Genomic DNA, 13,315 nt, shown 5'->3' with positions numbered 1-13,315 from the left:
TATTCTATTTTAAAAGTTAGCATTAAGCAGTTGCAGATGTCTTCACGTTCGGGTGCATTTGTTTTCAGATTGTAATATTTCTTAAATTTATTTTTGTTTATATATTAATAATCTAATGATTATTATATACAATATATACTTATTGTGTACAATTTTAGAGAAAGAGACAAAAAGAACCTGAATAGAAACACAACAGAAAATATAAATGTAACTAACAATGAACATACATAAATAAATAAATACATACAGAAATAAATGTTTCCTGTGAACACCTAGTGACTCTTACACCTCCATTTCATCCCTGTCTTATTTAAGTTTGACAGTTTGTTTCGGTCAAACTGTATTTTTAATTTGTTAATTTCTTCAGTGATTTCCTCCAGAACTATCTGCCAAGCTGGAAAACTGCTGCATCCTTGTAAGAGCAGAATACTACTGGGATGAATCTGAATAAGGAAAGTTGGGAGTTTTCTCACCTAAATGGATGCTGCACTCACTCCAGTTTATCGTCTGGAATAGTCCCAGATTGCATTTCAGAGCTTCTAGAATTGAAACGTTTTCGTGCAGGTCTTGTTGGGGGGTAATTTTGGGTTTCAGCTTTTTTTGTTTTTCACCACTGTCATCCCTGAATATGTCAATCGTGAGTCACTTTTGTGCTGATTAAAGTTACTAACTGGGTCGCCTGTCTTGTTGCGAGAAAGAAACGAGAATAGTCCTCCATTCTGTTCACACAGCTCCAAACGCTGCGCGGCTCTCTGACGAGTCAAGTTAGAACGATAGAATCCAGTCGGAATTAATAAATTCAAAGCAAAACACTGTTTTGTTTATTTTTATTTATGTCCAGAGATCAAGGATACAGTGACCAATTTCATATTTATTTACTTTAAGACTCAATGAAATACATAGAAAACCTGTAAAGCCTACTTTTAGTACAAAATTCACGAGGTATCGATAAGGGAATCGATAAGGAATCGGATCGATAAGCAGAATCGATAATGGTATCGATATCGATAAAATCTTATCAATACCCATCCCTAGGGTTTACCGATATCATCTGATGGTTAATAATCCCATTAATCCATTTGATTGCTTTGGGTGAAGAGACTCCATCTCAGACGTGCTGCTGTGGGCCGAAATGGCATGCGCAGATACAAAAGGTGGACCGATTTTTAGGGGCGGGCTGTTTGGGCTGCGACACCAGCATCTCGGCACATGTAAACAATGTCTTGTGAGGATGTGGATGGCATTGATCCAGCGAGTTGACGGGCGGTTATGATGGTGACACATTCTCCCAAGTTGAGAGGGTTATCTAGAGGAGGTGTAACACCTGTGATGGACTTCTGTCGTGCCCCGATGTTGTCTTGTTGTCCATACTGAATGAGGTTTGTTTATATTGTGCCCTTAACCGGTGTCGCTGACCGAACAGTCCTCCCTAAAAGGTCCTCCCTGCTTTCAGTGCGCATACATCATTTCGGAGCACAGCAGCACGTCTGAGACTGTCTACACCCTAAGCGATCAAAGGGAAAGTGGTTAGTGTGCTTGGTTTCAGTGCAGAAGGTTCCGGGTTCAAATCCCACCCCTACTACTTTTCTCCATGTAATGTGGAGTTGCATCAGGAAGGGCATCCGGCGTAAAACCTGTGCCAATTCAACATGCAGATCCACCTTGGATTTGCTGTGGCGACCCTGAGTGCAAACAAGGGAGCAGCCGAAGGGACTTACAGATGACAAAGTAATTTCAATTTATTTCATTTATATAGCGCCATATCACAAAGTTGCCTCAAGGCGCTTCACACAAGTAAGGTCTAACCTTACCAACCCCTAGAGCAAGCACACAGATGACAGTAGTAAGGAAAAACTCTGATGTTTTCAGGAAGAAACCTCAAGCAGACCAGACTTAAAGGGGCAACTCTCTGCTTGGGTCATGCTACCTACACAATTTATAAAACGAAATATACAGGACATTTTGCTGGTGCACAGGACAGGAGGCCTGCAGAAGAAGACATCCACTGCCATCTCTGAATGGAGCCGCACCTCAGAGAGAAAAAACAAACAGAATCAGGCAGCAGAAAGACAATAAATACAGTATAATTTTCAGCAATTAAGCAACAAGAAAAGCAGAGAAAATGCTAAGGTGATCGCCGGCCACTAGCCCTAAGCTTCACTAAAAGACCCAGACTTTAGATAATGTTGAGGCCTCGGGCTGCTCTCTTTACTAATAAAATGGATTTTAAAGGGTAGACAGCGTAGTAACACACTATGCCAGTATGTTAGCCATACGAAAGGGAAAATAAGTGCGTCTTAAGTCTGAACTTGAAAGTTTCTACAGAATGTGACTGTTTTATTGATGCAGGGAAATCATTCCACAAAGCAGGTGCACAAAGCTTTGTGACCCACAGACTTTTTATTGACCCTAGGGGCACAAAGTAGCTGCACCCTGAGAACGCAGAGCCTGGGCTGGTACGTAGGGTTTATGTAGGTCAGCTAAGTAGGGAGGTGCTAGTCCGTGAATAATTTTATAGGTTAGGTTAGTAACAGAACATTAAAATCTGATCTCACAGGGACAGGAAGACAGTGAAGAGACATCGAAATGGGTGTAATGTGGTCAAACCTTCTGCTTCCTGTCAAAAGTCTGGCAGCAGCATTTTGAACCAATTGGAGACCCCTAATGCTGGACTGCAGTAAACCAGAAAATAGCACATTGCTGTCATCCAGTCTCAAAGAAACAAATGCATGAATCATGAAAGTCAAACCTCTTAAATCATTCTAAAATCAATTTTAAGCAGAAACGAGGCTGTTTTAAGCAGAAACAAGGTGATTATCAGATAATCCCTATAGATGCTCTGAAACTACATAGGCAGAGCAGCACGCCCATCTCAGACGTGAGCATTAATTAAGGATTAATTAATTAATTAAGGATTAATTGCTGTATCTAGTCTGAGGTAATTGGAGTGTAAACGTAATTTCATGTTGTTGCACTCATGTAATGACAATAAATCTCATATCAAATCTGCCATCACATTTGCCATCACCCTAGGGGCACAAAGTAGCTGCACCCTGAGAACGCAGAGCCCGGGCCGGTACGTAGGGTTTAAGTAGGTCAGCAAAGTAGGGAGGTGCTAGTCCGTGAATAATTGTATTTAATAATTTAATAATAATAATTTAATATTAATAATATAATAAAAAATTAATAATAAAAATTTAATAATAGTAATAATTTAATAATTTTAGGCAGAGCAGCACGTCCATCTCAGACGTGAGCATTAATTAAGGATTAATTAATTAATTAAGGCTTAAATGCTGTATCTTGTCTGAGGTAATTGGAGTGTAAACGTAATTTCATTGTTGTTGCACTCGTGTAATGAAAATGACAATAAATCTCATCTCATCTCGAATCTGCCATCACATTTGTGCCAGCTGCTATGGTTCGGGCGCTGTGGGCCCTGTTTTGACACTGAAAATAGTGCTCGGGCAGGGAAGACCCCCCCCCCCCCCCATGCATAAAAACAGTATAGTTTTATGTAAGCATTGCTTCTTAATTATTGCAAACAAATGTCAGCATGTTTTTATTACACTTTCTTTCCAATCAGTTATAAACTATACTGTATTTACATTTATGAGCTTTTGACAACCGCGGAAGTTAGCGTGCACACTGACGTCTGCAAAATGACATTTACATCACTCTAGAAGTGTTATCGGGTTGCAAAAACAGCATTTTCAGTTTTAGAAGTGTTTATTTCTCACTAGCTTTTGTATAATATATGACAAAGTGGTTATATTTACACCCAAATTAAACAGAGCTTGCAACTAGCTACCAGCCTATGATGTCACCATGCTAAATTCCGCTAACTGTTTTGCAAATGACTTTAGAGGTGTTATTAAGTTCCAAAAATAGCATTTTCAGTTTTAGGAGTGTTTATTTCTGGCTAGCTTTTACAGGATATATGAGAAACATGTTATATAAACACAAAATTGAAGCGTTCTTAGAGACCTGCCACTGGCAGCTCTGCTTTGGTTGGCTGTCCCCTCTGCCACTAAAAACAAAAAACGGCACAGATTGAAACAGAATGTGACATTTTAACCTCTTAAAATAGGTCAAGGTTAGCCATCTTTGAACTTTTCCAAGGTCTGTGTCCCAACAATGTTCCCTGTGAATTTGAAGACTCTGCCAGTAATAGCACTGGACCTATGCTAATGGACAGACGGACAGATGCAACATCTTCTCAGTACCGTATTTGATACTTGATGGCCTAGGGTAATGAGTCCCACAGTTTGTGAGTGTGCCACATTTTGTGCTGTGTTGTTTATATTTGCACTGTTGAGCAAATGCATGCTTCATCGCAAACTGTCAGGGTGGCCAGTGGTCTCTCGATGTGCGTCTGCAGTTTTTGTTCCCACTTGGGAAAACTTGATGGGATGGTGATGTTTAATGTGCATTTTCAGGTTGGTTATATTTCAAGTTTTTGTTGCCACTGTTTTCAAACAAAGTCGACATACCGGTCTTCACTGTGCATGTGTCATTTCGGAGTGTCAGCAGCAATTCACTGACCAGTTTCTGCTTCAAACTGCACTCCAGTCATTTCTCTCAGCGACAGATATCTGAAGCTTTTGTACAACAATCATCTATATACATAAAGGACTACGAGGTCTGTCTGTAAAGTATCGTACCTTTTTATTTTTTTCAAAAACTATATGGATTTCATTCATATGTTTTTACGTCAGACATGCTTGAACCCTTGTGCGCATGCGTGAGTTTTTCCACGCCTGTCGGTGACGTCATTCGCCTGTGAGCACGCCTTGTGGAAGGAGTGGTCCCGCCCCCTCATCGGATTTTCATTGTCTGGAAATGGCGGAATGAAAAGGACTTTTTTTCCATCAGACTTTTTTCAGAAGCTGTTAGAGACTGGCACCTGGAAACCATTCGAAAAATTTATCTGGCTTTCAGTGAAAATTTTATGGGCTTCACAGAGAATAAGGACTTTAACTACAGGTATAAGGACCCCTTTAAAGGACGGTCGGTGCGCCGCGCTGTGAGCTGCGACGATGCGGCACAAACCACTGGATCATTTCTAAGCTGATGGCTCTGTGGATACGAGACCATCGTGTGCTCTTTCTCTGGTTATCACAAGACCTGGACATCAGCCATTTTCCGGCAGATTTCACTTTTAACAAGAGATTTTGTCATGGAAAGCCGCGTGGAGGCTTCGCGCGTCACGACCGATTCGCTGATGAAGCGAGACAAAGGAACACCTCCGTTTCGGAGTGTTAGAGGACAAGTTGGGACATGCCTATCTCAGCTTTCAGTGCTTACCAGTCGAGTGAGTATAAAAGAACTTGTGGAGAGCTGGACATGTCCCAACTTGTCCTCTAACACTCCGAAATGGAGGTGTTCCTTTGTCTCGCTTCATCAGCGAATCGGTCGTGACGCGCGAAGCCTCCACGCGGCTTTCCATGACAAAATCTCTTGTTAAAAGTGAAATCTGCCGGAAAATGGCTGATGTCCAGGTCTTGTGATAACCAGAGAAAGAGCACACGATGGTCTCGTATCCACAGAGCCATCAGCTTAGAAATGATCCAGTGGTTTGTGCCGCATCGTCGCAGCTCACAGCGCGGCGCACCGACCGTCCTTTAAAGGGGTCCTTATACCTGTAGTTAAAGTCCTTATTCTCTGTGAAGCCCATAAAATTTTCACTGAAAGCCAGATAAATTTTTCGAATGGTTTCCAGGTGCCAGTCTCTAACAGCTTCTGAAAAAATTCTGATGGAAAAAAAGTCCTTTTCATTCCGCCATTTCCAGACAATGAAAATCCGACGAGGGGGCGGGACCACTCCTTCCACAAGGAGTGCTCACAGGCGAATGACGTCACTGACAGGCGTGGAAAAACTCACGCATGCGCACGAGGGTTCAAGCATGTCTGACGTAAAAACATATGAATGAAATCCATATAGTTTTTGAAAAAAATAAAAAGGTACGATACTTTATGGACAGACCTCGTATGTCTGTCTGTCTGTCCGGGATAAACTCCCAAACTATAACATGTAGCCCTAAAAACTATATATATTCTAAATCCTCATGACATGGGGAACAAACTGGTACCATTTTTTTTTTTAAAGTTGAACTGAAAATTACCCCAAAAATAGCCATTTATGTAAGACCATACAGGTCGTACCATGTGCGATAAATTCCCAATCTATAATATGTAGCCCTAAAAACTATATATCGGGTGTCCCAAAAAAATATGCAACATTTTATCAGCAAAGAAAATGGTAAAAGCATATGTCTAAGAAATACATTTATGGCTGGATAGAAAGCTGAAAGGTTGAGGTTTTTCATACCAATGTCAATATTGGCCCTGCATTTTGTCAGTCTAGCATAAAGTCGCTGCACCTGTTTGACACCCTTGGTCTGGTGCCAAATCTCAATTTTTATTTGCTGTAATATGGTTAATCTTGGCATTTTCCTGAGTGTTGCTTGGCATCAACATAAACTTCAGGGTCTCTGCAAGTAAAAAAGAAACATAAGTAATTACATTTGTAGCATTTAAGGGTCAAATCGAGTGTTTTAAATGCGTATTTTTTTGGGACACACTATATATTCTGAACCCTCATGACATGGGAAAAAACAGGTATCATTTTTTTTAAAAGTTGAACTGAAAATTACCCCCAAAATCGCCATTTATGTAAGACCATACAGTGTTGTACCATGTGATTTTCATGCTGCCACTTCTGTCTGTCCCGGATAAACTCCCAAACTATAATATGTAGCCCTAAAAACTATATATATTCTGAATTCTCATGACATGGGGAACAAACCGGTACCATTTTTTAAAAAGTTTAACTGCAAATTACCCCCAAAATAGCTGGCTGTGGGTATGACCAGGCAGATTTAAATTTCCAGACCTGTATATGTGTTGGCCATCTCTGTTTATTTAATCCCTTTCTACAGCACACTCAGCACAGCACAGTCACAGCACACTCAGAAAAACAACAACATGCTGAGGCTGTGGGTATGACCAGGCAGATTCAAATTTCCAGCCAAACAACAACATGCTGAGGCTGTGGGTAGGACCAGGCAGATTCAAATTTCCAGACCTGTATATGTGTTGGCCATCTCTGTTTATTTAATCCCTTTCTTCAGTTACTTTATGTTCTCAACTGTTAAGCACCTGACTGTCCTGTACAACCCAGTTTGCCTTCATATCTGAATACATTCATTTTATGTTTGTAAAATTGCAATGTAAAAACAGAGAAATACACCACTACCTCAGTTTTGATTCATTGATATTTACATTTACTGTTACCTACCTTTTGTGTGTGATTTTATTATAAATTTGATTGCAAAACAAAGTCTGCATGAAGGACTTCAAATGTGTTTGTCTTTTAACCAAGTATTTCCACGTAGTTTGGGGAGTCCACCTCTTATAGTTCTGCTGGACAAACTTTAGCGCATTAACTATTATATTTATAAGACATGAGCATTACAAAAACAAATGTTGGGCAATTATTTTGATTAAAATGATTGGCATTTGGCTTATGTCTAAAACAGGTTTACCTGGGCAGCGCCGGGTACCCCAGCTAGTTTCTACATAAATTCAGCATTATGTCTTAATAAAAGACGGAGGAGCGATCAGAGCGTGACAGCAGCCCATCTGAGTTTGGCTTTCTACACCCAAAGCAATCAAAGGGGATAATGTGATTATTAACCATCAGATGACAAAGTAAAACCTCTTAAATCATTCTACAGTAAGTTTCAAGCAGAAATGAGGCGATAATCAGCGAATCGCTGCTGATGCTCCGAAATGATGCGTGAGCAGTGAAGGCAGGGCAGATTTTTAAAGGGGGACCATTTGGTCGACAACACCGGCTCATTCGCCTTGGGTTTTCCTTACCCATTCGACTTTAAGTCTGAAATGTTCCCACATCAGACCTGTGGAATTAGACTTTGAAACCAAGTGGATGTACTCTTCAAAACTTTCTGGCTTCACAACTTTCTGCAGTTGACTCAGTTGGCTGTTTACTTTGGCACGCTGTGTGTGTGTGTGTGTGTGTGTGTGTGTGTGTGTGTGTGTGTGTGTGTGTGTGTGTGTGTGTGTGTGTGTGTGTGTGTGTGTGTGTGTGGCACATCACACAGAGTGGCCTGAGCCCACAGCCCCTCCTCCTACAGAGAGCAGGCTCAGAGGGACAAATGAAGAAGCACAACTTGCTGGAATGTTGGTGACAATAAATGTGCATATAAAGGTCAATATATCGAGACCACCAGCAAAATGGTCGTGTTCATCTTCAGATATCGAACGATAAGTTGATATATCGATTCTCATGACAGGCCTAGTTTACTACTTTAGACAGACAACTCCACCAACTTATGACAAAAGTTGTTTTATATGAACTGGTGTAAAATTTCACAAATAAGATAGCCATCAAATCGCGACACGTCATAAAATCATTTCAAATCTGTACAGAGTGAGGTTTTATGAGATGCCGTCATTTGCACAAAAATCAAACAAACTTAAAATGGACAAAAATATTCAAAGTAGTGTGGCTTGAGACGTTGCGCAATATAAAAATAAACAACCAGAACGCTTTACTCTGTTCTCATTTCAATTCATAAACCTTTAATGAAAAATTTACATTTACACTTTGACTCGCAGTGCTAAAGTGTCTGGCAGCTCTGTTTTTCACACGTCACAACTACTGTATAAAGACTTTAAGAATTTTTAAAAACCAAACTCGCATCAAATCATGATGTATGAACTGAACCGTGACATCTGTGAACAGTGACACCACAAGTTCACACAAATTATTGAGAAAGTAATCCGTGCGGAATGTTTTAATTTTAAAGGAACCTTTTCTGCAATATATAGGGTGTCTCACAAAAATGTACCAAAAGTACTCTGAGATATGAATACCAGGAAATGGTTTTACTGGGAAATAATGGTGTTTTTCTCATTTCAGGAACTCTAAAGTTTGTTCTGCAAGACATTAAAGTCCAGGAAAAATGTTGCAGTTGACCCTAATTCAGAGAACAAAAATCGAGTTCTGTGCAACACATCCTAAGGACTGACTTGCATCTCTTTCCATACAAAATTCAGTCTCAGAGCGAACTAACTCCCCAGCAAATGGCAAGGAGACTTGAATTTGCTAGGTGGTTTTCCAGAAAACTGGAGACAGATGATTTGTTTCGTAGGAAACTTCAGACGAGGAGGTTACATTGATCATGTGGTGTACAACCCCAATTTCAATGAAGTTGGGATGTTGTGTGAAATGTAAATAAAAACAGAATACAATGATTTGCAAATCCTTTTCAACCTATATTCAATTGAATACACCACAAAGACAAGATATTTAATGTTCAAACTGTTAAACTTTATTGTTTTTCTGCAAATATTTGCTCATTATGAAATAGATGCCTGCAAAGCGTTTCAAAAAAGCTGGGGCAGTGGTATGTTTACCACTGTGTTACATCACCTTTCCTTCTAACAACACTCAAAGTGCTTGGGAACTGAGGACACTAATTGTTGAAGCTTTGCAGGTGGAATTCTTTCCCTTTCTTGCTTGATGTACGACTTTATTTGTTCAACAGTCCAGGGTCTCTGTTGTCCTATTTTGCGCTTCATAATGCGCCACACATTTTCAGTGGGCGACAGGTCTGGACTGCTGGCAGGCCAGTCTAGTACCCGTGCTGTTTTACTACGATGCCACGCTGTTGTAATACGTGCAGAATGTGGCTGGGCATTGTCTTGCTGATGTCCCTGAAAAAGACGTTGCTTGGATGGCAGCACGTGTTGCTCCAAAATCTGGATGCACCTTTTCAGCATTGATGTTGCCATCACAGATGTGTAAGTTGCCCATGCCATGGGCACTAACACACCCCCATACCATCACAGATGCTGGCTTTTTAACTTTGCGCTGGTAACAATCTGGATGGTGGTTTTCCTCTTGTCCGGAAGACATGACGTCCATGCTTTCCAAAAACAGTTTGAAATGTGGACTCATCAGACTACAGCACACTTTACCACTTTACGTCTGTCCATTTCAAATTAGCTTGGGCCCAGAGAAGGAGGCGGCGTTTCTGGATGTTGTTGATGTATGGCTTTCACTTTGCACGGTAGAGTTTTAACTTGCACTTATAGATGTAGCGACGAACTGTGTTAACTAACAATAGTTTTCTGAAGTGTTCCTGAGCCCACGCAGTAAGATACTTTACACAATGATGTCTGTTTTTAATGCAGTGCCACCTGGGGGATCGAAGGTTACTGCATTCAATGTTGGTTTTCGGCATTGCCGCTTACGTGTAGAAAGTTCTCCAGATTTTCTGAATCTTCTGATTGTATTATGGACTGTAGATGATGGAATTCTTAAATTTCTTTCAATTGAACGTTGACAAACGTTGTTTTTAAACTGTTGGAGTATTTTTTCATGCAGTTGTTCACAAAGTGGTGATCCTCGCCTCATCTTTGCTTGTGAACAGCTGAGCCTTTTGGGGATGCTCCTTTTATACCCAATCATGACACTCACCAGTTTCCAGTTAGGTGTTCTTTGAGCATTCATCAACTTTCCCAGTCTTTTGTTACCGTCCCAACTTTTTTGAATTGACTTGCAGGCATCCATTTCAAAATGAGCAAATATTTGCACAAAAACAAAAAAGTCTATCAGTTTGAACATTAAATATCTTGTCTTTGTGGTGTATTCAATTGAATATAGGTTGAAGAGGATTTGCAAATCATTGTATTGTGTTTTTAATTACATTTTACACAACATCCCAACTTCATTGGAATTGGGGTTGTAAAAGATAAAGGGTTAAAACATCAAGAAGAAAAGACTGAACTAAAGACTGTATATGCTTCGGCCACATGGTCATGCAGAAAATGCCTGATAATATTTATTGGTCTTTCTGTGCTGTCACAATACTTTTGGGTACAGTTGTTTGACACACCCTATAAATTTGAATCCTTGATGCATCTGTTTCCTCTTTGGATGTTGGATTGTTCATATATGATTCTTCTGCAAGAAGTCATTATTTCTTCCATGCAGACTTTTCATGGTGTTTCAAAACCAATATGATTCCATACAGGCTTCACGATATGACTATTATGCAGTTTTCCCCGGGATTAATAAAGTATTCTGATCACAATTTACTGTGCATTGTTAAGCCCCTATTTACCAGTGTTTTGACCCGGATGTTTTTGGATATGCACATACCTGCATAACCTGTGATAATTTCTAATTTGTAACAGCAGACTATTTAAAACATTTGCCAATACTTAAAAAAAAAATTGCATTTGTACAATGCCAGTTCTATGTCAAGTTAAGTTTATGTATATAGCACATTTACAAGCAAAGCTGCCCAAAGTGCTTCATGGGTACAGAATAAAAAATATAACAAATACAAAAATACAACACTCTCAAAATCTTTGCAGGGGAGGTAAGGTTTCACCTTGCTAAGGACTTGCAGTTGGAAAAAAGCTAGCTTCAGCCACAGCATTGATATGTCACTCGTGTTTTCATGTATGTCTTTTATTTTCTTTGTGCCTCATGGGATAGTGGTCTAGCTGCACTTTATGAAGGTAGTTGATCATCTGGGTACTGCTCAACTAAATGCCTATTAACTATGCAGATACCTTAAGGCCCACTGACACGAGCATGCCTTTGATTCACGCAATAGCACGACCTGTATTGTGCTGGAGAGTAAACTCATCTTTAACGGATGCAGACAGGACGTCAGAGGGGCTCTGGTGCATGCTATAGTGCACAGAGAATTTTTAAATGTTCAAAAAATCTTTCACGCACAAATGTCGTGCTATGTGGTGCAATCTAATCTCCAACACTACGTGCAGCTATCAAGTGGAGTAAAGAGGTGAACAGAGCAAGTGGTGACGTCAGTGGGTCGCATCAGAGCGCAGCTCATCTGGAGGATTATAACAAGAAGTTAAATCTGTTATAAACATAGTTTGACAGCTGCACACAAGAAGGAAAAAACACGCATCTGTTTTATCAAGCCATGACAATCTAAACATGATAAATAATTACTTTTTAGACAGCTCAAAATGCTTTATGCAGGTAGTTAGGGGCACGATATCAATAGCCTTTTTGCTTAACGATTCCCTTATCCGTCCTTCAGAGTGGCCTTTGTTTTTGAGAGTGTTTGTCGGGAAAATGATCATTTCTCTACATTGATTACAGACCTTGCAGCGACTCTGTAATCAACCGCTTCTGCAGTGCGACTCCACTTGAAGCTTGAACCAATGAAGCAGTGCTCGGATCCGCTGGCTCGTTGGTTCTTTGACTCGCTGCTCTTTAGAAGCGGCAAGTCTGCTTCTTAACCCCTCTCAAAGCCATTAAAATGTCAGTCATGAGCCACTTTTGTGTGGATTAAAGTCACTAACTGGGTCTCTTGTCTTGTTGCAGTCAAGAAACGAGAATCGTCCTCCTTTCCTTTGGCACAGCTCCAAACACTGCACGGCTCTCTGCCGAGACAGCTTCTGGTCGGAATTAATAACTTCAAAGCGAATCGCCACTTTAAATAAAATGACACCTCTTTATAAACATTGTCTAATGAGACGTGCTGCATTCTTTATGAATTACATCCTGATGTGCAGCACATCCAGCTGCAAGAACTCAGCTCAGATGTATGGAAAGACATACATGCCAATAATGTCTGAAAGAAAATGCTTTTGACAAAAACTACAGATTTTGTTTATTTTTATTTGTGTCCAGAGATCAAGGATCCACCATGTACAGTTTATTTATGCCCAGAGTTTAAGGATCCAGTGACCAGTTTCATATTTATTTACTTTAAGACTCAATAAAATGTTGTTGACATAGAAAACCTGTAAAGCTTACTTTTAGTACACAGAAAATTCACAAGAGGTATCAATAAGGAATCGGATCGATAAGCTGAATCAATAATGTTGTTGTTATCAATAAAATCTTATCACTACACATCCCTAGTCACAACTAATCCATATTTGGATAAAGAGGTGGGGTATGGCTGATACCCTGCATGATCTGGGTGGGACAAATGGAGCCACACCATGTCCCCCATCTTCACATTCCCAACAAGCTATGCTAACAGGCTAACCTCAGTTCAAGTGTTTATTAAATCATATTTTTGGGATTTGAGTGGTGGTTCTCATATTGGTTTGCTTTGGTGTGGTCATTAAAAATCATGACCTGCTTATTTTCTCAGTAATTGTGGATTAACTGGATGTAAAGGATCAAGCTGTCAATAGCTGCTAAAAGTGATAACACCATTAGCATACAACAACATGTATAACGTCATGACTTGAAATGTCTTAAAGGAGACCTGCATTGAAAAAATGC

The sequence above is a fragment of the Thalassophryne amazonica genome, chromosome 16, assembly GCF_902500255.1.
Source record: "Thalassophryne amazonica chromosome 16, fThaAma1.1, whole genome shotgun sequence".
Lineage (NCBI taxonomy): Eukaryota > Metazoa > Chordata > Actinopteri > Batrachoidiformes > Batrachoididae > Thalassophryne > Thalassophryne amazonica.
The sequence above is the reverse complement of the archived record's forward strand: the minus strand, read 5'-3'. Positions refer to the sequence as shown.